The 27,925-nt window shown below is 43.7% G+C and overlaps 1 protein-coding gene across 9 annotated transcripts in view; it reads right to left on the reverse strand.

The window, feature by feature from the left end:
- Positions 1 to 27,925, reverse strand: part of LOC141578906 (uncharacterized) — a 203,937-nt gene that overhangs the window by 33,162 nt on the left and 142,850 nt on the right. For all 9 annotated transcript variants that reach the window (XR_012509805.1, XR_012509804.1, XR_012509803.1 and 6 more), the window contains 5 exons: positions 24,753 to 25,325; positions 24,396 to 24,589; positions 18,341 to 18,541; positions 2,792 to 2,977; positions 97 to 321 (listed from right to left, as the gene is read on the reverse strand). The gene's annotated coding sequence lies outside the window, so the exon portion shown is untranslated. The remainder of the gene's footprint in view (positions 1 to 96; positions 322 to 2,791; positions 2,978 to 18,340; positions 18,542 to 24,395; positions 24,590 to 24,752; positions 25,326 to 27,925) is intronic.

The following is a 27,925-nucleotide window of genomic DNA, read 5'->3' on the forward strand; positions in this document are numbered from 1 at the left end:
AGACTTATTGCATTAAATATACATTATTTTTCATCTGAAAAAAGCATTTTTAGATGTGTAGTACCACACATTGAAGAATAATACACGAGTACTTACAGAAACAAATAACTAGGAGACACTGCAGCAGCGCCAAACAATGTAGAACGGGCGATCCTGAATAACACCGCGCAGTTACATAAGGACCCACAAAGTGAGAGCACCTGCTGTAACAGGGCGCGGCCCCCTTCTATTTGTCACCTGTGTCTTCAGGGCTGAGGCAGTTCTGAGCATGGCCAGTATCAGTGTTGGTGTCTGGATGGATGCCACTGGATGTGAGGGCACCTGCAAGCCGAGAGGAATAACAGAAATCATCCTCTGCCTTTTCTGTCTTGTTTCTTTGTTACTTTAAAAGAGAGGCATAAATAAGATAAACTGTGTATCTTCCCTACTGAAATTTCAGTAGTGATACCGTTTTCAAAGTGTTCACAACTTATATTCTGCCTATAACCGTCTTTTCATCAAAGCTTCATATTTATTAAATGTTAATTAACTCAGTTAATTAACTCCCTGTTGAAACATTCTACTATAGAACATGAAATGCACTATGTGAAAGAACCACTCCTGCAGTGACTAGCTTGGCTGTCTTGACGGCAGTGCAGTCAGCCCCCAACATTCCGTGGCTCTGAGCTCCTGATGCTGCTAAGAGAGCATGCTGCCGCCTCAGATGGAGAGAAAGTGTGAAAGCATTTCCTGAAATCTACAGCACTGACAAAACATAACTGACAAATCCCAGGCTCCTTTGAAGCTGTCATTTTCGGTTTCTGGCCAACCCCAGTCAATGAGCAGAACCACCTCATTCCCGAGCAATGGCACTCACTTGGTAAGGAGTTCTGGAGAAATTTCCAGGTATAGAATGTAACCAACTATACGTAGAACTCTGACAAAAGAAACAATGCAATACCCTGATTTTGGAAGACACTCAAAATATTCTCCTAAGCCTTTGTAGCTGGAAAGGTTGGGCTTCTCCTGAGCCACTTATTTATTTCACAGCCAGTGAGCATCTCCCACAAACCCTGTTTCCCTGTGTCTGCTGGGAGCCTCAGGCACACTCTTGCTGTCGATCTTATAAGTCACAGGGCAGAGGTGTGTGTCTCACGGCTGCAACCCTCACACGGGCTCGCCTCCTAGCCTCACAGTTTGAACTTGGCCCCATTTTCTAACCTGTTTATTTGGTATCTGTTCTTCTGTAAGCTGCCTGAAATGCTTTTTGGAACAAGTCAGAAGAATGAGTGGGTAGATAAATGGACAGATGGGCAGGTGAGAGATGGGCAGACCGAAAGAGAGACTCCAAGAGAAGGGGAACAAATAAAATTTCCTGTGCAAAACCCTCTTCTAGTCAGGGAAGAAAACCACCACGGAGAAGAGTGAAGAGGCAGGTAGGTTAGGACTGTTTCCTGGATTCCATGAAAAGTCACACCAAGAGATGAGAGGGTATAACTATAAATAATAAAAGGAAAAAAGCACACATGCTTGAAAAATATATCTACAATATGTACTTTCTAAAGAATAGATTCAAATCAGCAGCGCCCAATACCACAATCTTTGGGTATTTACAGAAATGAGAATCCCATCTCCAAACCACAAGGCATCCCTTTGGAGCACTGAGAGTCTACACGGGGCAGTCATAAAGCCATCACCGCAAAATTTATGCTATCCTGCACTTACGAGGAACGAGCAGTTGTGCACGCGTGACAGTTACACCCCACAGCACCTCTACGGGGGAGGGAAGCTTAGCGAGCCCCATCTCTGCAGGACAGAAAACCAGTCCTGGAGAGCCTAAGCCATCCTACCAGTTCTCCATCTCACAGGACTGGTCACTCCAGAGCAGGACTCGAACTCGGACACAAGTCTGTAAGCACGATATTATCATGCTTTGTGTGATTTTTGTGTGTATAATACATTTGTTTCTGGCATGAAAGGATATTTAATAAATAATTGATTGTCTTGTCTATCTCGTTAGCTCACAATCAATCTTTATACTGTTGAATTGTACTCTTTTCCTCTGGAGAACAGAACGGAAAGAGCGGGGGTCAGAATGAGGTGGAGCTCCATTCTTTATCTGGTATTTCATCTCATCCAAGTCCCCAACCAGGGAGAAGGAGCCAATGTTCTCTTCATCTTTTAAAGAGAGGGCTCCACTGATGATGACTTACTCAACCCAAAAACCAAGGCTGGGGGAAGGGCACATGTAGCAACCAGAGCAGTATCAGATGTAGGAAAGTGAAAAGAGCTCACGGGAGGGCTCAGGGGGTCAGCCTGATATAATTTCAATCGATAAAAAATACCACACTGTAAAAATACTAGCATGAAATGGATTTGTTCTTTCTTGACAATTTTCCACAGCCCACATGTAACATTATCGTGAACCAGTGAAAGGAAGAGTCTACAGATAGGAAAAATCAATGCCACAGGCAGGCTGAAACCCAGGCTGGAGTTTAGGAAGAGAAAGGGCATAGTTAAGAATTGGGGAAAGGCTGGAGGAAAAAATCACAAGGACTCTCAAGCATCATCCTACAATCATATAATCATTCATTCAAGAGAGAGATACTGAGGTCCTATTTTGTGCAAGATTGTACACAAGGCAAAGCAAGAGCGCAGCGACCATGTTGGCAGCAACGGGAGGGGCTAAAATACACTTCTGATCCCGGTACCTTGCACACTTGTCCTCAGTATAAAGGCAAAGAAAAAAAGTAAAATAATATTCTGTAAACTCAAAGCATTGCTGAAAAAAAATTAAAGAAGACCTAAATACCTGGACAGACACGCCACGTACATTCCTGGATCAGAAGACAGTGCTCTTGGAATGGCAGTGCTCCCCAGAGTGATCCGTATATTCTACGTGGTCTCGATCACAATCCCAGCGGGCTCCTCTGCAAAAACTGATTAGCTGCTGTTATAATTCATATGGGAATTCGAGGGTCTCAGTAACCAAAACGATCTTGAAAAAGAAGAACAACATGAGAGGACTTGTAATTCTCAATTTGAAATTTTACAACTGTATCTCTAGGTGAGATTAGAGGCCATTTTTAAGTTATTACTGTGTTTATCCTTATTTTCTAAATTCTCTAGAATGAATATAATTGTTATAATAAGGAAAATAAAAAGTAAGGTAACTTTTAAAACATGCACACCGATTCATTCATTGGAAAAAATGTATTTTAACTATAAAGAGGTAAACAAATATCTAGTGTAAAAGGACTACTTAAAAACAAGAGAGCATTTAAATTTTTAAGAAATTGAAAACTGAAAAGCACAAACACATCAAGTTTCTAGGGAGACAAATACAACATATTAACACTTATTTTCAAAAATTCTAATTGAACAATGAAAACTCAAGAAATGGAAAATCGCGATTGACAGCCAACTGCAAACACATGGAGAGCAAAGGCCTAGAAATCACAGTTCCTTTAACTCTGCTACTACCTCAGTAGGGGAGGAAATTCCTCACTGAGGAGACAGTGGAATCCCATGCATAAGACAGGATACACAGTACAAACTGCGCTAGAATCGGGGGTGACTTTCTTAGAAGAATTCTAAAGTTAGAACATTGCTGAAAAACTATAAATACACTGACAGACAGATTAAAACACACAGTCATATATATTATATAGAAACATATGAAGTCTGCTCCCATGTTACATAGAAATACAAACATATTTGTTCATTTATGTGCACTGATTACTTTTTCCCAGGAAGAATATTTCAACTAAAACAAATAATCAATAATACACGCCTCTTGTCAAATCTAGTTGATAAGTTACTCTGCTATGTAATCATAATATGCCTAAGATAGATCTAAAATAAGTGAAAAAGATCTTTGTATGGTTTCTTGAACTCTTCTCAACATTCCAAACTTAATTTTAAAATAGATCTGAGCAGTATTTCTATATTATCTTTTCCCTCGTGAAATGACCAATACAGTCTGTTGTCAAAATTCTGTCCTTACAATGATTCACGAACACCGTATCCTCACAAAACTGCTGGACAGCAAGTCACTATCCAGACACTGTGACCAAACAAACGAAACACAAGGAAGACAGTGACCCTATTATGGAGGGCTTACCGTCTCCGTCAACACCGGGGTTTTTATTTGATTGGTTTGATTGGGTAGCAAAATAAAATCAATCAATTATTTTCTTCTCTGAGCATTCTGTAAGTCATGACTCTTTTCAGTGTCATGAGCAGGAAAGACTTAAGCATGACTTGATTAGGTCAAATAGCAACAATCATCACCGGAGAGTGAGTAATAAAGAAGTTAACTGATAGCAATTCTTCTGCCTACATGAGACCTAAAATAAACCTACATTGATATCCGAAAGGAAAATGAGGAGATGAGGTTCCCAATGAGAAAACAAACAAACAAGAAACCAAAAAAGGAAAGACTTTTTCATTAACGATTCCAGGCAGTAGTGGAGCATGGTGGTGAAGAGCACAGATGCTTGGGACAATCATGAGGCTCTGAACTCCCACAGCACTGGGTAGCTTTGACACTCATAAGTCAGTGAAATTTTCTGCATCTCAGCCTCCTATCCATGGACTGGGGATAACAACAGCACCCGTCTCCTAGGACGGTCCTAAAAATTAAGATATTTTATATGTAAATTTTAAATAAAATACCTCAGATTTTAAATATTGCCCCAAAAGCACAAGGAAAAAAGAAAACAGAGATAAAATTGAGTTCATCAAATTTAAAACTTTGCTTCAAAGGACACCATCCAAAAAGTGAAAAAAACATCACTCAGGAGAAAATATTTTCAAATAATTTATCTGATTAGGAATTTGTATCTCCAAATAAAAAAGAACTCCTACAATTCAACAAAAAAGACAACTAAATTAAAAAATGAATAAAGGATCTGAAACGGTATTTTTCAAGGAAAATATACAAATGGCCAATAAGCACAATGAAACGATGTTCAAAATCATTAGCTGTAAGGGAAATCATGTAAAACTACTAGTAGAAACCACTTCACACTCACTACATTACGATATAATTAAAAAAAGAATAACAAGAACTAATGAGGACACACAGGAACCAGAGATAACAGCCCTTGCTGGTGAGATGTAACGCTGCGTGGCTACTTTGGAAAACAGCCTGGCAGGACCTCAGAGAGTTGAACAGTTGGTTTCTGAATGACCCAGCATTTCTGCTCTGTGGGCACACACGTAAGAGAACTGAAAACAAATGTCCACATAAAAAATCCTACAGGAATATTCATGGTGCCATTATTCATCACAGCCAAAAAGAAGAAACAACCAAAATGCCTATCACCTGATGAATGGGTAAACAGAGGGGCCCAGCCATACAGTGGAATATTATTCAGCAATAGCAGAGCATGGAGTACTGACCCAGGCAACAACATGGACAAACATTGAAAACGTTACTCAGTGTGAAAGAAGTCAGTCACAATAGACGGTTCCATTTACATGAATTGACTCGATTTACATGAAATGTCCAGCACAGGCAAATCCACAGAGAGAGAAGAGTGGCTCCCTGGGGCTGGGGGAGGATGGGGAAGATGGGAATGAGTGCTTATGCATATGGGGTTTCCTGTTAGGAGGATGAAAATATTCTAAGTTTGACTGGCATGCACAATTCTTGGCATAGAGTAAAAACCGTTGTAAATATTAATGGGTGAATTGTATTAAAACTGTTAAGAACAAAAGCACCTCGGGCCAGTACCTTCCCATAGTAGATGCAAATTGCTAACTTTTATTACAGGAAGAAGAAACTGCCCTCAGCCTGAAAGCAGGAGATCAGCAAATGTGAGTTAACCGAAATTGGACAAGAGCAGTTTACTAGAAACAGTTGCTGAGTGTATACGAAATATTCAGAATGAAGAAAATCAGTTTGACATCAAGATGAAGCATTCTGCTTCAAATGCAGATCAAGGATTCGGCAAGCCACCTGCTAGAAATAACCAGAGAAGAAACCTGGTTCTTAAAACAAGCACCACATCCAACAAGGAAATGGTGGTGAGGAAAGCAGTCAGCCAAAATACTGGAACAGTTTGCTACAAATAATTTCTCCACTGAAATTTCAAAAATAAAATGAAAGTGATGCAATGCTGTGCTGCCCTCACGTGAATGGGCTTCCTCCGGTGCTCGACAGTTCTGTAACCCCGAATGAGAGACTCAGGAGAATCAGCATGGCCCCTGGGAGTCCCCAGGTTACTGCTCACCAGCACGCTGACCACCATCACATCTGCCAGGGTTGAATTGCAGAGAAGAGACCAACTTCTGAAAGGCACAGGAAATGATGGCAAGGGAAAAAATGGCTGAAATCAGTCCTGGGACAGAGGCCCTGGCAGCAGAGTCCAGAAGGCTGCAGGTGAACTGGAGTGGCCCTGGGGAAGGAAGGGACCACAAGGGAGCAGATCTCAATTCTCTTCTCTCTCTCCCTTGGGTAGGAGAGATAAAGCCTGCATCATTCTCACCTGGAACTGTGGGTTACGGCTGGCAGAAGTCGTACCGACACGGAATGATTACTCAAGACTCTGTGGGAAAAGTCCAGAAAAAGAGAAGGAGTAGGGAGCCAACTCCACGAGCCTCTCAAATGCTCCTATATTTACTGTGTATAACGAAAGGAAAAAGTCATTAACAGTTGTGTGATAGTAAGTAGGAACTTGAGGAAAGACGGGAGGAGACAGAGATTGTAGAATCCACAATGAGTACAAAGGCTTAGTGTATCTTTAGGGAAGTCATGGGGTGAGGTGAATAAGATACATTCTTTAGATAAGTGAATTACAAAGCAGACCACGAGACCAGCCAGGTCCTTGTTTTAGGGATAATAGACTATCTAAAAGCACACAAGCCCAGCTTTTATAGCTGAGGGCCTGGGTCCTTGCTTTGAAATGAGCAGAGTTCTATCTAAAGCATCAACTATGCAAGCAAAGCATTGTCTCTGCTTTTTAAGGCAAGGAGACAGGAGTGAGGATGCACAGGCTCCTGCTTGCAAAGCAGTTACTAAGCACACATTTTTCTTCTGAACATTAACAGGCGGCTGGGGTCTGTTACAATTTGTTAACCTAATCTTGGGCTCCCACATGTAACCATTATGGAACCATTATGGAGGACACCCTAGGATAACAAATCCTAGCCCTGGGTCTTTTCCTGCCACCTTCAGTCACTCTAGCAGGATCTAGACACATCCCTGACTAACGATCCCACAGAACCACCCAGACTCTTAACTCCTGGCGTTTGAAACTTAATTTTAGCTCTACACAACTTAACAAAGAAAAGTTTCAGAAATAGAAGATATTACATTCTTTTATATCTCATCCTATGAACTAATTTTTCTGATTGCTCTAAGCTGCTTCTAATTGGCAAAGCACCTAATTCTGCAGGTGAATTCAGTACTTTCCATTGGGCATAACTTGCCAGTTTGGGCTCGCTGAATTCTATTGGTCAAATACTGATACACTTAATTGATTTCATTGTTCATCAGTTTCAGCCGGGAGGAGAGGGAGTGTCACTCTGTTCCTCAGCCCACCCTCAACTCTTTTCTCATCAGCAACTCAGGCCTCCTGAAAATAAAACAAAGAATTTGTTTCCCTTCTACGCTTTCCACAAACTCAACAGGAAACATCAGCCTGGAGAAAGAATTCAACAAAAATGTTCAAACAAAAATCTATAAAACCTGAAGCAACTCCATCTCCGGATCATGATACACAATGACATGAAAGTGTGTCAAGCACAAAGCATGCGTGAGCCTGACCACCTCATTTCTATTCTTCAAAGGAAGGAAGGTTTTCATATTTTTTATTATCACACTTTCTCATTGCTTCTGATTAAGCCAAAAATTAGTTTATGAAATAATTAAGCACTGCAATAACAGATTTTTGTTGTATCACTTATAGAAGGCATTCAGAGGGGATAGGAAAACCCACCTTTGTAAAAAATGTAAAATTTCTTCCCCTGTTAAAAACACGTATACAAAATGCAACAGAGAATTCAAATTCTTGCGGAGAGGAGCAAAATTCACAGAATCAAAGCAAAGTCATTACTATGAGTCAATTCAAAATTCACTAGACAAGCATGCTCAAAGCATTCAAAGAATTTTAAAGGCACACTGCAAACCATTCACTTAATGATCTGCAGGCTAGAGGAAGAATTTCCCTCTTTAACAGACAACAGAAATCAAAAGGGTGCCCCTCCAAACAAAGACGAAAGATCAATCAGGTTTTTAACAGTTCTGATAAATCAGCATGTTCTAAAGAACAAAATTCAGAAATTTTAAACATTCATTCAAACCACAATGAAACAAGCACTTAAAAAAAAAGCAAAAAACCCCAAAGAAACTAAGCACATTGATCATGCACTTGGATCAATGAGAACGTCTTTTACCCTTCGAAGAAAGAACAGGCTATAGCCTTTTACTTGAAAATTAACACTACTTTAAAGATAACTCCTAAAACGGATTTCATCATTCATGTTGCCTTGAAAACTCTGAGGCACTTGTATCTGATCAGAAAAGCAATTCTGAGTAATAGTATGTTACAATTCAGCGCCAGTTTGCTTTAGAAGAAAAAAGAAAAGCTACTGTTCCTCAAATCCTGCACAGAGTGTGAAGTGCCTCCCGGCCTCTTTCTCCTCCTGTTTTCAAACCTGATGCTCCCCAACCCTTCTGAAACAACTGTGAGAACCTCGTATTCCCACCAATATGTCAAATGACAAAAGAATATCAATTTACTTGTGTAAATATATGCCTACATCTTGAACTGGAGGAGGAAGGTATCAGAGGGCTACAAGGAACTTATTTCTACCTTCCTGAAATCACACACAAACACGTTCACACAGACACAAACACATACACACTGAATTACTGAGCACTTCACAAGCTTAGGAATTCCAACTTCTAGAAGATAACTTTGCAGTTAGTTTAAAATACAAAACTGTCAAGTTTTGAAAGACTTGATCATCTGCTAAATCATCCAAATATCAACGAGACCCAAGTTGCCTTCTCTGTAGAATGTAATTTCCCATGATGTCAAAGCAGTCCCTAAGAAGTACTGGATCCAAGACTCGTGTTTATCACTAGCTATCATCGTTTGTAAACAAGTAAACAGATTCAGAAAGGTATGTCCCAACATTTATTCTTATTGAAATAGCATATGTATTCAATTGTCTATACAGAAAATAGGTCCCATGATGGTGTTTAAGAGCTTTTTTGTGTATTGCAATATTTATTTTTAAGTGAAGACAAGGAGGGTGGGTATTACTCAGTTGTAGAGCACTTGCTTACCATGCACAATGTGCTGGCTTCAATCCCCAGTAATCCCCCCCCCAAAAAGTGCTTATTTAAAAATAAGAAAAAAGTTATAAAAAAATGGAGACTAAAAACCACTGCAATGTAGAAGCCAGAACTATAATAAAAAACATGTGTTTCTATCAAATACTGACTATATGTCAAACACAGGGACAACCACAAATCACCCCTGACAACTATCACGTGTGGTTCTCAGCAACCCTTCTAAGTAGACACGGATGAGAAGCCCAGCACTGCGGATGAGGAGACGGAGCTCGGAGGAGCCGGGGACGCTGACAGTCCTGCTCCCCGTGACACCACGTCAGCCCAGGACAAGTGCTGACAGAGCTGCAGTGAGGGGACATGCAGCTGCGTGGAAACTTCGGGAGCTGGGCATCCCAGAAAACACGAAAAATTGTTCAGTGAAAAACCAGCTCAAATATATTATATTGTGCCACATCCTTTAAACAGGGAACATGACTGATACTTTTTGATGCCTCATTGTCCTTTCCGCCATCATAAATTATTTGCCCTCTCAGCGTGACCAGTGATGAACTGGACCACATATGAAGTGCACTCAGATGGCAGAGCTTTTAAAGCTGTTTTATGAAGTTTGTAAGACTCTGTCTATGCCTCACACAGGCGGTCATCCATCACTTCTCACCGGTGTGGACGTACCACCTGAAATCACTCCTTTCTGCTTTTTAAAATCCCTTCATCTAATCCAGAATTTTCAACAGCAAAGAATCAGCTCAACCACAGACAGTGAACAGCTTTTCACCAAATGGACTCGAACAGCCCATCGGACTACCTGGAAGCCCTTTTCTTTTATTAAACCCACTTCCGGGTACTTCATCATTTTCTGATTGGTGGACTTGGCCGCTGGCTGGCCTACTCAGAGAGCTCCCAGCCTCACATACGGGGATGTTTGAGGGCCCTGCTGTTTGGAGAAATCAGTGAGGAAGGCGGACATCCTCCAGTCAGGACTGCACGTGTAGAAGTGCCACAACGTGCTCAGAAATTATACCGTCAGCACACCTGGGCTCCCATGGACTGGTTTCACATTAACCAAACTCACGAGACACTGATGCAAGAAAACCAGAAACTTAACTTATTAATGTAACAGAATATGTGAAACTATGAACCAGACTGAAATATCAGAGTTCAACCATGAGTACAGTTTCTCCTCCACGGCCTAATCCCGGGCAGGCAGTAACATGGCAAACATGGACAGAAGCAGAGCAAGAAGGGTTTCTAGATTAACTCAATGGACTAAATTTCTGTTATACCAACAGATCTACTGCCTGAAAAACAATTAAAGCTAATCACGGTGCACTCTTCGTGGACAGTGGTTGAGACACGACTGTGAGCACCTGTGTAACTCTCCTTTCACTGTCCTTATTGGGCAAACTGATGCACAGAGGTACAGAGATCCAGGGATGCAGATACCTCTAAACACCCAAAGCCCATCCCTGGGAGCTTCAAAACCAGACAGCCAGGGTTTAAATACCAGCTCTGCCACTTACTAGCTCTGTGACCTTGGCCAACTTACACTCTGTGTGCCTCAGTTTCCACACTGTAAAACTGGGATAAAAATCAAACATTCCTTACTCGATTGTTGAGAAGATTGAAGGATTCATTTCTGTAAAACTCTCAGAAAAGAATGTAGCACATTATTGGTGCTCAACAAATGTCAACTTAATATTAAAGTGATTTACAAGTCTCCTTTCTAATCATCTTCTGTGTTTCCTGGCTAGAATAAGTCCCAAAGAAAATCCTTATTTCTCCTTTTATAAACTCTTGGGGAGCACCCTTCTGTTCCATACCACCACCTGTTTAAACTGAGGGAGGGGATGCCTCTCCCCACTCCTCTTGGCCACGGAGAGTGCTTCTCCACACCACAGACCCATGGCCCACAGCTAGCCTTTATCACACTAACAGAGTGAGGTGTGAGTCCGGAGAGACAAGCAGGGTATGTGAAACCGTTCCTTTCCTTCCAGTGCTGGCCACACTTGGGAAGCACCCGGGATGCTCAGCTCCATGGCAGGACAGCCCTGTGCATGATGGGGCAGGCCCTCTCAAGGGAAGGCTCGCTGTGGCCCAGAGTTACCTGGGACAGGGTGAGTCTCTACTTCTGGGACACAGTATAATGACACGCATTTTCCCACAGCCCTGAAGTTCATGGAGAACGTGGCTTCATCAGTAAAAATGAAGACATATATCGCCTGCATACTCTTTTCTGTCATCTCTCAGTTGGCTGCTGGAGACAACATGTGTATAAGTATTGGATCCCATTAAGCCCCAACATATTTGAAGTAACAAAAAATTCTGTGGCTTAACGTTGGTTCAGGGCGACTGTGTAACAGTTCTGACTTTGCTGATGCTAAATTATGGGTATAGGAACTATCGAACCTCCTCAAATATCTTTCATCATAAAACCAGCTTTCCTTATTTTCCTGTTTCTTAGTAATTGCCAAAGACTATCAAATGATGGCTTCTCACAAAACAGTAGCTAAAGTTTATGAGCCCTCTTGACATACCCACTGTGGTAAACACTTTACATAATTTCTAATTCTCACAATTCTACAAAGCAGATATGAGCATCCCCATCTCACAGACGAGGGAAATCTCAGAACGAACTGACTTAGGCTCACGTGGCTCAGTGGCAGCGTGTGCACGCAAACCCAAGTCAAAAAACTACACCCCTTCCTATATGTACCAAATCTCCTACCACTAATTAACACACAGCGGCGGGGTCAATACTCAGGGAACCCAGTACACTTTTCAGCTTTAAGGTGCTCCAGAGGCCGCTTCTAGCTGTTTTATAAATTCCCGGCTCACTGGTTTCTAGCACTGGAAGAAAAGTCCGATTTTGCCATTGTTTGCACAGCAAGTCTGAGATGTTCACAGCGAGATGACAGAATAAAACTAAGATATAAGCAGAACAATTTTTCCAGGTAGACAGACATAATGTAGACTGTGCTATTCTGAAGCATTAAGCAAAGAAATCAAAATAAAATAACGTTGTTTAAGCTTTCTTTAACAAATAGGAAAATTAAGAAGGTAAGAAGGTGCAACAGCGCCACCTATGGCTAAAAAGACCTTCCAGGTTGCCGGGAAACATGCAACACAAAATTGCCTGTAGGATCAGAAACGAGAATCAGATCACTAAAAGCTTCTGTAGCACATACTGCACTTTGTTTCAGGGTAAGGGAGGGGTATTCAATATTTAATCTGATATTGCTAATACTCCTGAATATAAACAAAAGACATAGGCTTATGGAAACTCATCTTAGAGGAGGAAAGAAACCAGTCCAGCCTCTTCAGTTTACAGGAGCGGAGACTGAGACCTGGGATATGTCCTCCTGGCAATCGGCAGCAAAGCTCTCCTAGGCCTCATGTCTTGCACTGTAGCAAAAACCAACAGATCTTTACTAGGCCTATATTCATAAAAGTAACGTCTGTATTTTTCCAACAGTAGGTAATCTAAGTATCTTGCAAAATACTTCTCAAAGAGCCAGGAAATCGTAAAAGTTTGTTGAAATACAAAAACCTTTATTTACATATTAAAACAGCATGAGATTTATTCTATTAAAAAAGTTACATGTCAAATCAATGTTTTGATATTTTAAACCTGTTAAAAGTGCAAGAAAAAAAATCAAAATTTTCTTTAATCACAAAAGAGAGAAGATTATTCCCTGAAAATGATAAATGTGGATTTTTTTAAACTTAATGGATCTGGTCAGAATCCACGAATTTAAATGTCTGAGTGGATGTTACATGGTAACATGAATTCTCAGTTGTAACAATACACATTCTGTGTAAATAATCTTCAAGGTCGTCTGCTTAAGGCAATTTAACTAATCCCTGTCTCAATAGAATGATACAGATTTCATTAAAACTTCATAGTGCACTAAAAAAATAAATGAATCCTTGTTACTTTAAGCCATATTCATATATATCATATATATACATATTGAATATGCATCAGAAATAAGCCACCCCCTTTAGTATTCAGAGTTGATCCTTCTAAAATACCTGTCATTGTGACAGCACATTTTTATTAAGCACCTTTTGGGTGCTTTGTATACAAGGCGTCTAAATCTCACAGACAAGGAAAACGATATTACTCAAATTTCACAAATGAGGAAATGTACTTAAGCCATAAAAACAACTTACCTATTCATCATTAGGAAAGAAAAGAGTAATGATTTTACTTACAATATTCACTGACAATCTTTACTTCCATACTACGACTACATAAAACCAATTCAGTCTTTCTAAGTATTTCTGTAATTAAGGGCCACTAGAGAAAAGCAAGTAACATCACTAGCAATGGTTGGACTTTCAAAGCCCACTTCTCTTTTACACTATAATTATTTTTATTGTTTTGTTTTTAGTGCTCACAGAGCACTAAAATTAAAAAAATATTAACTTTTTAACTCATTGCCTGAGAAAGCAACATTTGTGAAAATGTACAATTTTAATTTATGCCACTCTGTCTCACATTCTCACTGGTATCTCTCCTTTGAAGTCCTCATCAGGCTGAGATCACTAAAATTGGCCATTTATGGAGTCACAGGAGTTCGGGAAACCACTCAACGGGAGGCTGATTAGAGGAGCAATTAAAAATGCATCCTGTGCAGCCAGGGTTCCAGCACTGAGCTAGCCACTGCCAGCTGTGTGTAATTTGGGACAAGCTGCTCCATCTCTCAATCCCTCAGCTGCAAAAAAGGAGACAATGATACCTACCCTCAAACACCTGCTATGAAGTAAAACATGAGGAAAGCATTTTAGCCTTAGGCAGGTGTCCATTCAGAGCGAGTTTGGTCATTATGATGATGAGGATGGGTGTTAATAAATTAAGCTAGACCAGAAAGTAGAAATCACCATAAAGGAGAAACATTTAAATCAATGAGCATTTTCTTTTGGATGGATTGCAGAATATTCTATTGATTTTTTTAATAAACCAAGATTTGTTCATTAATAATAGATTTACAGGTTCATGGACAAGTCTCCAGAAAAAGAATTAGAGGCCTCTAACCTCTGAATACTAAGAAAGTAAAGTTTAAAAAGAATTCTGGGGGAGATTATACCTCAATTGGGAGAGTATGTGCTTAGCATGTATGCGGCCCTCAGTTCAGTCCCCAGTAACTCCATTTAAAAACTTTTTTTTTTAAGAAATGGAGAATTAAAGCAAACAGATAGAGGAATACAGAATTTTTTTAGAGACTCAACTCAGACTTCTGATGGGGAATAAAATATCCATTTCTCAGAGGAAATCTTGAAAACTATGTAAACTGGATCTGAGATGTCTAGTCTTTTAACATTATTCAAGAATTCATATTACCAAGACTTAAAACTACCTGATAACCCACAGTGGTGATAGTGATCATAACAGCTGCCAACACGGATCGAGCTCCGGCTAGGAATGCTCTGTTCTGACATCTCTGCCCCTGAGGCCTCACCAGGCTGAGAGCACTAACTTCGGACATTCATGAGCATCTCGTGTAAGTCCTCAATTTGTGCTTCTCACTCCCCCCTCACCAGGCCCTCTGAGGGAAACACTGTTATCATCTTCCCCACCCGCAGTTAAGGCCACTAAGGCACAGAGACTAAACCCGATCCAGGTCACACTGGCATTAAAGGACGTGTGTATTTCTGCTGTTTTACGTTTTACAAAGGAATCTGAGATATCAATTCAAGGGAGACTGTTAAATAATAAAGTCTGTCTGGTCTCCACCTCAAAGAGCATATAATATAGATTCCTGATGTAGGATGAGGCTGCCGCCACAAACTGACTCAGCTTGAAATTAATATCCAAGATGAAGCAGCGAATACACGTAAATATTCACGATTGTCAACTCTACTCACGGGTCTGGGCCCTTCACTGCCTGAATGGCGGTGAAATCCCCACCCCTGTCAGGGAGGGAAGAGCGGCTCTTCCAGGTCGCACCCAGGCTTCAGGGGCTGTTTCCCCTCACAGACTGTCGTCAACGATTAAAAAGCTCTCAAGATTTTTACACCATGCAAACTGAAAGTCATTTCTGCAGATGGAGCACTTTCTCAGGCTTAAACTATTTTTGCCTACACTCAGCAAGGGGGAGAAAAGAAACATGACTCTGCAAAGTCTCTGAGCCTCACCACTCACAGAAGTAGAACTGCCTCAGCACAAGATTACTGTTCACATTGCAGGGTAAGAACAAAATAAAGCCGCCCCAACCACAGGCACTCCCAGAGACAGCGCTCAGCAGTCTTCTGCACACTCACGGTTGTGCAGCCCTCATCACCATCTATTTCCAGAACACTTCATCACCCCAAAAGAATCCCCCTGTCACTAGCAGTCACTCCCTAACCCCCCTCAACCTAGCCCTTTGCAACCATCACCTGCTCTCCGCCTCTGCATGTGCCAATTCTGGGAATTTCAGATCACTGAAGTCAACAATATGTGGCCGTGTGTGTCTGCTTCCTTTCACTTAACATGCTCTTGTCAAGGCTCGTCCATGTTGAAGTGGTATCAGCATCTCTTTTTTTTTTTGAAAACGTTAAAGTTTATTAGAGGATTGTAAGTACTATCAAAAAGAGTAGAGTGGAGCATAAGTGATTGTGTTTCAAAGATAAAAGGGCGTGTTGAGCAGTCAGAGTGGACTTCCCAGAAGAGGTGGCCTTTTTCATTTTCCTCTTTTTCTTTTTTATTCACTCTTACGTCTGAATAATGTTTCACTAAATGGAGATTCTACATTCTGTTCATCCATTCAGCAGCTATGTATGGACGAGGTCCAGAAGGATGAGTGTGTGAGGCGACTTGCAGGGATGGCATTTAAGCAAAGGGCAAGATGTGCTTTCAAAAAAAAGCCAACAAACAGAGGCGCAAGGAAATTCAGTGCGTTTCTGAGCAAAGTGCATGCTTGCTTCGGCAGGACAACCGTGCAGGGCTGGGGCGGATATTGGCAGGAATCACGGCGTGGGAGTCACCTGAGAAGACTCCCCACTGCACGCAGCTCAGCCAATTCTCCTCCCTCATCCTGTATTGTTAGAGCCATATTTCTAGGTTTCTCTTATTTCAAGTAATAGCACTTTAACTACATATCTGATCATTTGCATCAGACCACTTTACATCCAAGGCACAGAAAATTATTCACTAACCGGAGCAGCTCCAGGACATAACGGTGATGGATTAGGGAGTCCTGCAGCATCCCAGCCTGCATGCACAAACCCCACATGTGCCCTGGTGATGTCCGGAAAATTAAACGCATGGAAATATCTCACTGCTGCTACACGACATCTGCCCTCAAATTGCCCCAAACTCATGCTGGCAAAGCACTACTAAGCCCTCTCACTACGAAGAAAAAAAAATGCTAAGAAGGCAAATTTAGGCTCTTCCATTGAAAACCAGCAACCATCAATGCCAGTATCTGAGTTGGAATGCTCCTGACTTCTAAAACCACTGCGCCGTTACTTTTCAAATGTGGAAGTCATATATGTATACCACGTAGATGATATTACAGTAGGACTTTTCTTTTCAAAATTTCCAGTTGCAACATTAGCACAAGAAAGTTTATGTTTCAGCTTTAAAAAAATCAATTATCTTCCACTTTCTTAATTTTGAACCTATTATTATTTTATAAATGGAGCTATGCTGCATAATATAAACACACTGTTTGAATTCTGCAAACAAGACCTTTATGACCTCACTATTTCAGAGCAAACTTTAATGGTGTTTTGAGAGGTGGGGCCTGGGGTGCTCACTAACAGCTCACTAAGGATGTGCTATTAAGTAATGCAAAGGCTCTAACTCCACATTAGCTCAGAAACCAAAGAAACTACACCAAAGCCTTACTTTATAATTTTTAAATTTTGCTATTCTTTGGAATATTAAATTTCTTTAAAGATATGATTTTTTTTGAGAAAGACAACAGCTGTATTAAATTTCCTCTCACCAAGAAAGCAATCTTTATCAAGAATAAATACCCCATGGAAATCGAAATGACAGGAGGTTTCTAGCTAAGTGAACATGCAGATCTGAACAGAAATCTAAATCCTATCAGATCTCACTCGAACCAGCTCAACAAAGTCCTGGGCTACCCTGGAACTTAGCTCTTCTGTTCCAAAAGTTGGCTGAGCTAAGATCATCACACAAGGAAGGGAAGGAGAGAAGAGGAAAGTCCACCTGGCAGCCTCCATCTCTTTTCTTCCAGCCAAAAGTCGCCTCTCGGGCGACCCCGATAACAAGCCCTCCCCATAAGGAAATCCGGCATCCACACTGCCCCAGCCGTCCCCAAGCAGCCCAGACGCCCCTCTCCCAGCCTGTGAATGGTGTTTTAGTGCCCCCCCCAGTTGGTGGCACCCTCCCCCTCTTCCCTGCTACACACACACACACACACACACACACACAGCAACTGCAGCCTTCCCAAATCACAAAGTTGATTACATCACCCCACTTCAAACCCTTCAGAGGCTCCCTGGTGGAATTCTAGCCCCGCCCCCAACACTGCTCACCCAGCCTCACCCCAGTTCCCAGGTCCCCAGTGACCTCAGGGATCCCCTGTCCTGCTCCTACTTCCCACTTACCTCCAGGCTCATTTTGATTGTTTCCCAAGGAAGACTTCCCTCCCTCCAACCTCCGCAACTTCTTCCTTTATTCCTAGAACATTCTAGGCTAAGTCAACTTCTGACACTGCTAAGCTCACAAGAAGCAAATACATTTTGCTTACTAATGTGGGTCCACCCACTCTCCCCTAGACACACAGAAGTGCGCGTGTTATGAATAAATGAATGACGGGGTGGGTCTCAAAGGGACAGACAGACCTGCTCTCGCCCGTCCCGACCCTTCTGTCTGTAGAATATCAGAAGCAAAACCAGAAGTACCTTTCCTGAGGGTCACTTCCTGCTGACACCCTTCACTGCCTCCTGTGTCAGTTCTAGTAAAACCCAAACTCTTCGAAAGCCCTTCACCCCAGGCCCTCTCCAGTGTCCTCCCCAGCAGGGGCACCCACAAACCTGGACCACACATGGCACTCTCCCCGATTCCCCACCGCACAAGCCTCCAGGCCTCACCCGGGCTGCTCTGCCACATGAGCCACAGTCTTCATGCTTTCTACTGGCTGACCCTTACTCTGTCTTCACAAATGAATGTAGAGCCCATTTCTTCCAGGAAGTCCTCTCTGATAATATCCTTTAGGTCTTGGCAGGTCTCCCTCTGTAGCAGCACTGCATGGTGACCAACTGGGTATTTGCTTGCTCCTTTGGGACCACGACCTATTGGGGGCCACGTGGGAAGGAGTGAGAGATTACAAGAGGGGTGGGAGAAGCAAAAAGCAAAAATCACAGCTGAAGTCCCAAATTCAAGGATTCTTTCTCAGAAAAAGAATAAAATATTTCACACGAGTGCAATTTGGCTACTATTTTTGTGGCTTGCGGAAAGCAAGGGCTTGGTGTTCTAGTCCAAAACCCGGGTTACATGCAAAGAAATGTATATATTCATATCCAAAGGAAACCAGAGCTGCTCAACAACAGTTTCCAGTCAGAATTGAAAGGAATTTTGATAAAGGCAATGTCTCTCTCTCTCTCTTCTTTCTTTTCTGGCATCATATAATTTTAGAAGTATTTGCGTGACTAAGAGATGGCTACAGCCCGTGATTCTGCACTGGAGAGATTGGGCTGAGGAAGCCGAGATTACATTCACTGTATAAATGCAATCACACCAACAAACTGACAAGTTCCCTTGTGGAGGAGCTGATGTTCCAAAGGAGGCAAACTTATGCAGTAAGAAAACTCTAAATAAAAAGTAAGAAATTCAATGTTCTGTACTCAATTTCATTAGCTATATGGGCCACTACCTGATAGTATATCTTGTCTAATGAAACCCAAAAATAAATTGTGAACGTTGATTTTCTTCATCTGACTGTTTTATGCTAAATTTGGATATCAAACCCACAATCCATACGGACAGCTCAGGCCTATGCTGCAGCACAGCTACATCCCGTAGAAGAAAGTCTATCAAGGGAGAACTGGAGAGTTTCCCTTCAGAAGCTGCTAAGTCTGGTTTTGCACCTATACATCATTTCAACCACTTCATCGTCAAAGGAGTAAGACCTTACCTCTGTGGGGCGTAAAGCACTGCGGTGCTTCAGAACTATCAAAGAACACTGAGCTTTGTGAATCAGTCCTGAGGCACTTAAATCGTACTTTTTCTGAAAGGCCCCAAAACTGACCCACTTCACCATTTCAAGTACACCAGGGAGGTACCGGAATTAGTAGAGAAAACACGCCCTTGAAGTCTGACAAGACCCTGCTTGAATCCTGTTACAGTATTTACTACCCTCTAAACGGACCAATAACTTAACCCCTCTGAGAAGGCTTGCCAATCCGCAAAAGGGGGCTGCCACCGCCCACTTGGGAGGCATGGATGTGAATGCAACACGCAAGTAGGGCGGCCGACTGGTACCTGACACGGGGCCTGGCTAGTTTCCCTCCGCTGCCCTTGTCCCCCTTTAAACTTGTGCTGTTTCCCCGGTACCAAACGCCCGGAATAGACTGCCCGAATATTCTGTGTATCCCTGGATACATGCCTTACCGTTAGGAGGCCAGAAAAACAACTGCCTTCTCCCCAGTCACTATCAATATTAAGATTCTGGATTTTTTTAACCTCTATTTTGCAGGGAGACTATTCCAGAATTTTTCAAGCACCATTCTCCAGGTTGGCTCCCCTCCCAGCGCCCATCCCTTCTCACCTCAGATCCTCTGTCTGCCTTCTGTTCATTGGAAAGCGAGTCAGGAAGAGCGGGGACTCCCTAGGCCTCCTTCCCTCCCTGATATGTTAGTGTGACTACCTTCAACACACACCCCACTCCAACTCCAGCTTCTGAGGAGTCTACCCTCCCGGACCCTGCAGACTCTGCAACTTCCCAAGACACACACGTGGCCAAGACCCTCCCTTCAGATTTCTTCCTGGCTGGCCCTGCCCACCCCCCGGCCCCTTAAGGATAAATGACATTGCCCTGAAAAACCTAAACGCCACTGACTGACACACCAAAGCTGCATGGTCTGGGCTTTCCTCCAACCAAGGCACAGCCCTGCCCCCCCTCAGCCTCAGTCTGCAGCTCTCAAGATGATCTAATTCACATGCGCGTCTGTGAACACCAGCTAAGAATGACGCCTCCCAACGTGTATCTCTAGTCCGGCTCCTTCAAATCAGCCCTAGGCTCATAGACCCGAGTGCCTCTATGAAGTCCTAACTTGGATGAAAAATGGCATCTTAAAAATGCCTCATGTCCACCATTTACTCTGGAATTCAATTTCTGGCAGGTACCTCCCATGCTCCCCATTTTAGTAACAGACCCAGCACTCACCTATGTGTTTGAGGTCACATTCAATTTCCCCTGTTCCCTCCCTCCAGCCCTGGCCTGGAATATTAGTCCTGTCATTTCCGTTGCTAAGCCCATCTCAAGTCTGGTTCTGCAGGGACCACGGCCGGATCCCCACAAGCTCACAGCAAGGTGCACTGAGTCACAGTCCTCCGAAGGGTGCTTCCTGGAGGGGGAGGCATCTCCTGCCGCTGGTCACCACAGAAGGCACTGGATTCTCACAAAGGAGGCTCTGGAGAAGGGACTCAAGGTTCTCCCGTGATCTGAGATTTGATGGTCCCGAGGTCTGGCGGAGCTCCTATTAGCAGACACACTTGCCACTGAGCAGATGAGGATGGAGGAGCCCAAGCAAGGCTGTCCTCACTCCGACCCCTGGGCTCTCGGGAGCCACGGGAAAGGCCTGTGTCCAGGGCACAGCCCAACAATCACAGATCCCAGCCTGCATTTGCCTACCCGGACAGCCTAGACTCCTTCTACTTGCGAGACTTACTTCTGTTCTGTTCCCCCCCAGAATGTGATGGACTCTTTCAGAATGTCTGGCCTGTCTCAAGCGAGACAAAGTGAAGAATGAAGTGTTCACATTTGGACTAGAGCATGAAAGGAGAAACAAGACCTCATGATCAGCATGATGGTGGTGGCCAAACTCTTCCCCTGGGTGAGATGAAAAAGGGTGGGGGTGAGAATCCAAGGTCTTAGATTGGCCAAAGCATCTTCCTTCATGGCTGACTGGGGTTTGGAGACACACTACCGCAAACTAACGACACGGCTGTCAGTGGGGGACGTCAGCTGCAACAAACACGGAGTCAGCTCTTTAATGCCAACATGGGTTAAAAGAAAAGGCCGGTGCACGGAGGCCTGCACGGCTGCTGAGGCACACCACAGACCCGGCTCTGAATGCCCACTGGCTGGAGCAGAGAGGAAGCTACGGTCCCTTTAACAGTCCCTGTGTCCACCAGATCCATGTAAGCCAGCTACTTAGGAGAAGTACATGTTGTCCTGATACTCAGAAAAACCAGCCTCGTAAAGGGAACAAAAGAGTGGCATGGATTTTAGACCCACTTCTGCCCCTTTATGAAGGCAAAATAAAGTAAATGGCAGGGGGAAGTTGAATGCAAAAAAAAAAAAATTAAATAACCAAACGGTGACTGATTCCTCCAACAGTGTCCCCTGCAGCTGCTCACCCCCAAGCCTGCCACTTTCTCACCAGTGAACGCCGGTCAGGAAGCGCCGTCACGCACGTCACACAGAGACAGCCAGGAACGCGTGCTGAGCACGTTTGTGTAAAAGCAGGAACCGAGCAAGATGCTGCAGACTTTGACTTGACAAGTTTAAATACTCCATGAAAAGAATCCCTCAACAGCCGCCTAAATCAATTCGCATGTCACTTCTTCAAAACAATTAAACTAATTGAATAAGGGTGCATTTGTCACCAAATATAAGGAGGACCAAACAGGTTCCTCAAAGTAAAGATTTTAACAGATATCAAACACCAGTGGGTGATGTGCTAACAAAGCAAATATTCCAAAAAATTAGAAAATAACAAGATGACTAGGATAATGCATGGATCAAGGCACCTGAAAAGTTTCTTCTCTTTAAAGCGATGGAGACAGCACGGAGGGCGATCTAGCTATTTCTAATGCAGGATATGCACAGCCACCTTTTTAGACGCAACTGCGCGGTACAAGAGAAAAAGGAATAAAGAAAAAGGAAAGGAGGAACAAGCGAAAATTAGAAACACACAAGAACAAAAATGACTTTGACAGCATGTACAAGAATTTACGTGAGTGTGTGAGGCCAGGGACGCAGGGACGGTGAGACCCACCCTCACCTCCTGCTCCAGGGAAGGCAGGAGCCTGAGGGGAGCGACGCTGCTTGGGGACACCAACGTGGTCAGCGCCCCTAACCAAAACTCAACATACATGCGTCTAGGCAGCTTTTAAGCCAGAAAATGTGGTTGCATTACAGGCTGGACAGTTTTACTCACTCCCAACGTGAGTAGCAGGAGAGAATTAGTCTCTGCTCCTGCACCAAAGCATTGTTTTAAAAATTAATGACTGTGGAATAGTAAAAGCAACAATGGAGTAAAAGTGACTGGAGGAGAACGTGCTTGACCCGGGCTCACTGGCCGCGTTATCTCACTGACGTTCAGATGCTGGCTGAGCCCTTATGGTACCAAAACAGACAGATCCACCAGGAGGGAGTTTAATGCGCTGCTGTATTTTGATGCCGAGAGCCATGCCTGGTACACGAGGTTCTGGGTAAACAATGGTGACAGTGTCAACACTATGGGCTAAGCACACATCCAGCTACTCCGCCAAATCCCAAGGGCAGACTTCAAAAGGCAAATACAAGCGGGAATTCTCTGGTGGGTCTGCAGACTCAGAACCAAGCAGTTGCTGAGCAAAAATGTCACCAGTGCCTCCTATGACAAAAGAGGAGGCACTGTCCATGGGGCTTGGGCAGGGCTCCAGGCTTCCACTGCTCACCCACCAGTCTGTCCAGGGGGAGAACATGGTCCCTGCTTACGTTGCACTGATGCACCTACCTTGACTAACGCCTGGGGGCTCAGCAGGAGGTGACATGTGAGGTGAACGGAGCCAGCCTCTGTGTAGCCCGGTGCTGGCAGCTGTGCCCACAGCAGTGCCCAGGCACCTAAACCTGCCACCTCATCCCCAAGGAGCAGAAGGGTGTGCGGACGTCTAGATCACAGAGCCCTGCGAGGACAAATACAGATCATGGCCACTACATGTCTCACCCTTTACTAAAGTCATAGAGGTATGTCCGGGAGGAACAGAAAATTCATCCAGAGCCCGCCAGGCACCACACGCAGGTGGGAATCGGGCCCCATGTGCCTCTCACTCACAGGGCTGGTCTGGACTTTCTTTTTATCAATTCTCTGGCATCTTCTCCTCCAACTTACCAACAACCAGAAAGTAGGATTTGATCTTAGGTAAGTTCAAGAATCACAGAGCACTGCCTCCACAGTGGGCCCGTGCCAGGTCCTCCGACCGTCACCTGTGGTACCGCCATCAGCGCCCTCCAGACTCAAGGCCCGAGGCCGTAGGCCATGGGGGCACAGCTTCCCTCAATCTCCCCAGCAAAGGGGGACCACCTCTGGGCAAAGGCATCTCACCTCTTCTGCCCGAGGGAAAGCATGATAGATACACGGGGAAACAGAGCATAAGGTGGGGAGGTAGTAAGCCCAGGAGAGCTCGTCTGCACTTCCAAGGCAAAAGTGGGGCCGTTGACTTAATCACAGGGACAAAGTGAGGATGAATCTTTCCCTGCTTTGTCTCATACTCCATAATACGCCTTTCCCTGCATAAGGAGTTCATCCGGAATTCCCTGGAGGTGTTTCTGATGTCCTAACTTGGCATGCTGGCTGTCGGGGAGGAAGGGAGGGCCTGAACCCAGCAGGTGCTGGGCCTGGGAGGCAGGAGACACCGGCTCCAGACACAGCTCAACCAGCATATCGTTCTGCCTCTCGGGATTCAGCATCTCATTTATAAGCAAAGGGATGAGACTGTCCCAGGACAGGCTGCCTAACAAAATTGAAATGAAAGCCATGTAAAGAATGCTTTCCAGTTGCCACATATAAAACGGTAAACAAAGAAACAATCAAACAAACAAAAAAACAGATACTAGAAACTAATTTTAAGAACAGATCTTACTTAATCTGCTGTATGTAAAATACTAACATTTTGACATGTAATCAATATATGAAAGTAACAAGATTGTTTACATACTTTTTACTAGACAAGTCTCAGCGTCTGATGTGCATTTGACCTACAGCACATCTCAGCTCAGACCAGCCTCTTCCCCAGCGCTCATAGCATCAGTGGCTGTGGCTACTCTATTGGACAGCAACTCCAGGGGTCCCACCAGGGGTCTTGGCTGAAAAGCGGGAGGAAGTCTCCACACTGACCCTAAAAGGATATCTCTGAAACAAAGGCAGATTCAATTTTAAATGTTTGTAAACCGTCGGGCTACACCTCCCTCCGCCCTTGGCTACAAGACAGCCCTCTTCCTTGCTGATCACTTCCTGGATGTAGGGAAGGAACCCGGCACACAGCCAAGGTGGCCGGGCCTACAGGTAGACTTACCTGCTGTCTGTGTCCAGTCCCATGAAGTCCTCCTTCTCAAACAAGTTGCAGAGGAGGGGGATCCTTTCCCCAGACTTGTCAGGGGCCCCATCCAGCCACTTGGACTTGAGCAAGATTAACAGTGACTCAGTGAAGTCCTCGATCCTCTTCTCCACCACCCGGCAGTCCTCATAGTTTGAATGCCACGTTGGTGCGTGGCTGCTCGGCTACCTCCCCATGCAGCACAAAGACAAAGAGCTGAGAGTCATTAAGCGTGGTGCCATACAGCTCCTCTGTACATGAAGCTTCTCGAAGGCCTTGGCAGAGAGGCAGTCGGTAATGGTGACAAGGCCCACGACAGTGCGGTGTGTCTGGAAGTCACTCCACGCATTCTCGAACGCATAGTGGTGCCTGTAGTGGATACAGAGTGCCCACTGGGAGCCGCAAGGGCTGATCTGGCTCACCAAGGAGATTCGTTTATAGATGCAAAAGAAATTGTCCTCTGAAATGATCCCCACGGGTTGGACGACCACAGGGAGAGTCTCGTATTCCTCAGCACACTGCACGTAGTCAGGGATGCTCATGTTGCAGGCCCTGCCGAGAGGGGAGAGGAGATCAAGGTAAATACTGTGCTGTGGGCTGCGGGCGCCTCTGGGTTGCGGTGACCTGGTGTGTACAAGCCAGAAGGCAAGGGAAGCACAAGCAAAGCCGGGGGTACAGTTTGTCCTCAGAGTCTGTACATGGCTACCGTAGCTCGGATCACATTACCCAGCTTTTGGTCTAGGCTTCCTGCCCACGCATAGAAGGGTCATTTCTTGTTTTATGTTTCCAAGCACCTAGCAAGACCCTGATGCAAAGTCAGTGCTCAACACCGGAATAAAGAAATGAACAAAGGAAATGCTTTCCCCACCCCCCTTCAGCAGATTATAAAGAAAAGAACCGCAGTAGGATCAAAAGATCTGGATTTCAACACCAATTTATTGGAACCCCTAAACTGCAGAATAATGGATAAGAAAACTTGCCTTGGGGAAGAGGGTACAGCTCAGTGGTAGAGCACATACATATCATGTACGAGGTCCTGGGTTCAATCCCCAGTACCTCATTTTAAAAAATGAAACAAATGAATAAACCTAATTACCCTTCTCAAAAAATATTTTTTAATTCAAAATTCAAAAAACACCTTGCAATTGACACAACATTGTAAACTTGACTATACTTCAATTTAAAAAAAAAAATCCTTGCCTTACAAGAATATATCTGGATTATGGAAGTTTGCAAATGTAAAATGCTAGGGTACCACCTGCATAAAGAGGGGGGACTGTACAAATTTACTATCCCTCCTTTATGAGCTATATTTCCTTTGGGCGGTGTTATAAACACTCAGAGCTAATTTTCTCAGATTAAAAAAACCAAAACAATACTTGATTCTCAGTACTGCTGAAGAATCAGATAAGCCTGTGAAAGCATCTGACACACAGAGGTTACTCAATAAATGTTTGTTGAATGAATGAATAAACAAGCAAAGTGAATGCTGCTCCCTGCCACAGAACATCATAATGGTACTTCCTGGAAATCCCAAGCCCACGTTACACCCGACTACACACTAAACATGTGGGTGACCTTCGCAGGCCTGTGTGTTTCTCTAAGCCCCAGTTTAATCATAGATAGAAATGAGGGCGATAACACAAACCTCAAAGGGTTAGTGAGTCAGTAATGAAATGTACCCCAACTATGCAAGATGGAACCATTAAGGAAAATTGGGAAAAGGGTCCATAGGCCCTCCGTATATTATCTCCTACAAGTACAGGGGAACCTACATTATATCTCAAAATAAAAAGTCCAATATTTTAAAGAGGCTATTGAGGTTAAATGAGCTCATGGTCTCAAATAAGGGACACACAGTACAAGTACAACAATGCCTAGCCCATGAGATACACTCAGTTAACATTCCCACTGAACCCACTGGTCCCTCCAACTTCAGAGCATGAGGATGGGTCCTCGTGGACAAAGGCCACTGCACCTGAAGCTAACAAAGTTAATGGTCCCCACTTCCAAGAGCCCCTGTCACCACCCTTGTTCTAATTTTCTATTTGTAATATTTTTTTTTATTTAATACAAACCCCCAATTGCATAGCCTTCAGGTCACCAAAACCTGACCACAGAGATCATGATGGCAGCCCTCCTTGTTTAAACAATAAAATGAAAAGCCATTTGCACAAGACCTCTGTGTAAATATACTAGGGAACCTCATCTTGGACTGAGGAAGAGGACTGGGGAGGAGGGGGCAATCTGGGGCCCAGAGAACTATGGGCCACCTGTCCCACGATGGACTTTAGACTCAACCCTCACCCTCCAGGTAATTCAAAATACACACCGACAGAGTGCTATGGACAAGATTTTTTTTAAAGGAATCCCTGACTCCCTAGCAGGTCTTGTTTCTACCGAGACACAGATGGCTTATGTGTATAATGTTTCACAAAAGCCTTAAAATATTATCACCCCAACTTGACACATTAAGAAACTGAGGTAGAGAAGTTTATCATATTGTACAAGATTAGAGAGAGGCCACGTCAGACACCGTATTTAAACCCAAGCCCCTGTTGCAGGGCTCACACTAGAAATTGTGACATGCTGCCCCTTTCCTGCCCTCTCCCTGCAATAAATTTCTGAAGAGTCTTTTCTGTGCCAACTGGAATCACAATAACTTCAATTTTCCACAAAGAGCTATGTCACTCCCTGGAGGACATATCAAAATCTAAAGGGTTGGGATGGGAGGAGAGATTTGCATTTTCTGTTTCTCAAAGGAAACATGGCTTTAAAAGAAACTGAAAAGCACTTATCTAGTCTAAGCCCTCATTGTGCAGAGAAAGATAAGGAAGTTCAGAAGAGATGAGGAAAGGGACCTATTAACAAATATTGCTTCAGCGCAGCATCATGCCAGCCCTGGGCACTGCTGGGGGAGGATCTGGGAGGCCCAGGAGAATGAGTGTTAGAAAAAGGAAAGAGAAGAAGCATACAAGGCCCCGTCTCTACAACACCATACCATGAAATTCCACCAAATTTCCCAGTATGGGTGCAGCCAATATTAAGGTGGGCTAAACAGATTATAGAAACCTGGAAGTCTCAACCATAGTGCAAATTCCAACATTTACTCTGCTTTTTTCCCCAGTTCAAGCATCAACTCAGTGGGCACT

The sequence above is a fragment of the Camelus bactrianus genome, chromosome 1 (genome assembly GCF_048773025.1).
Source record: "Camelus bactrianus isolate YW-2024 breed Bactrian camel chromosome 1, ASM4877302v1, whole genome shotgun sequence".
Lineage (NCBI taxonomy): Eukaryota > Metazoa > Chordata > Mammalia > Artiodactyla > Camelidae > Camelus > Camelus bactrianus.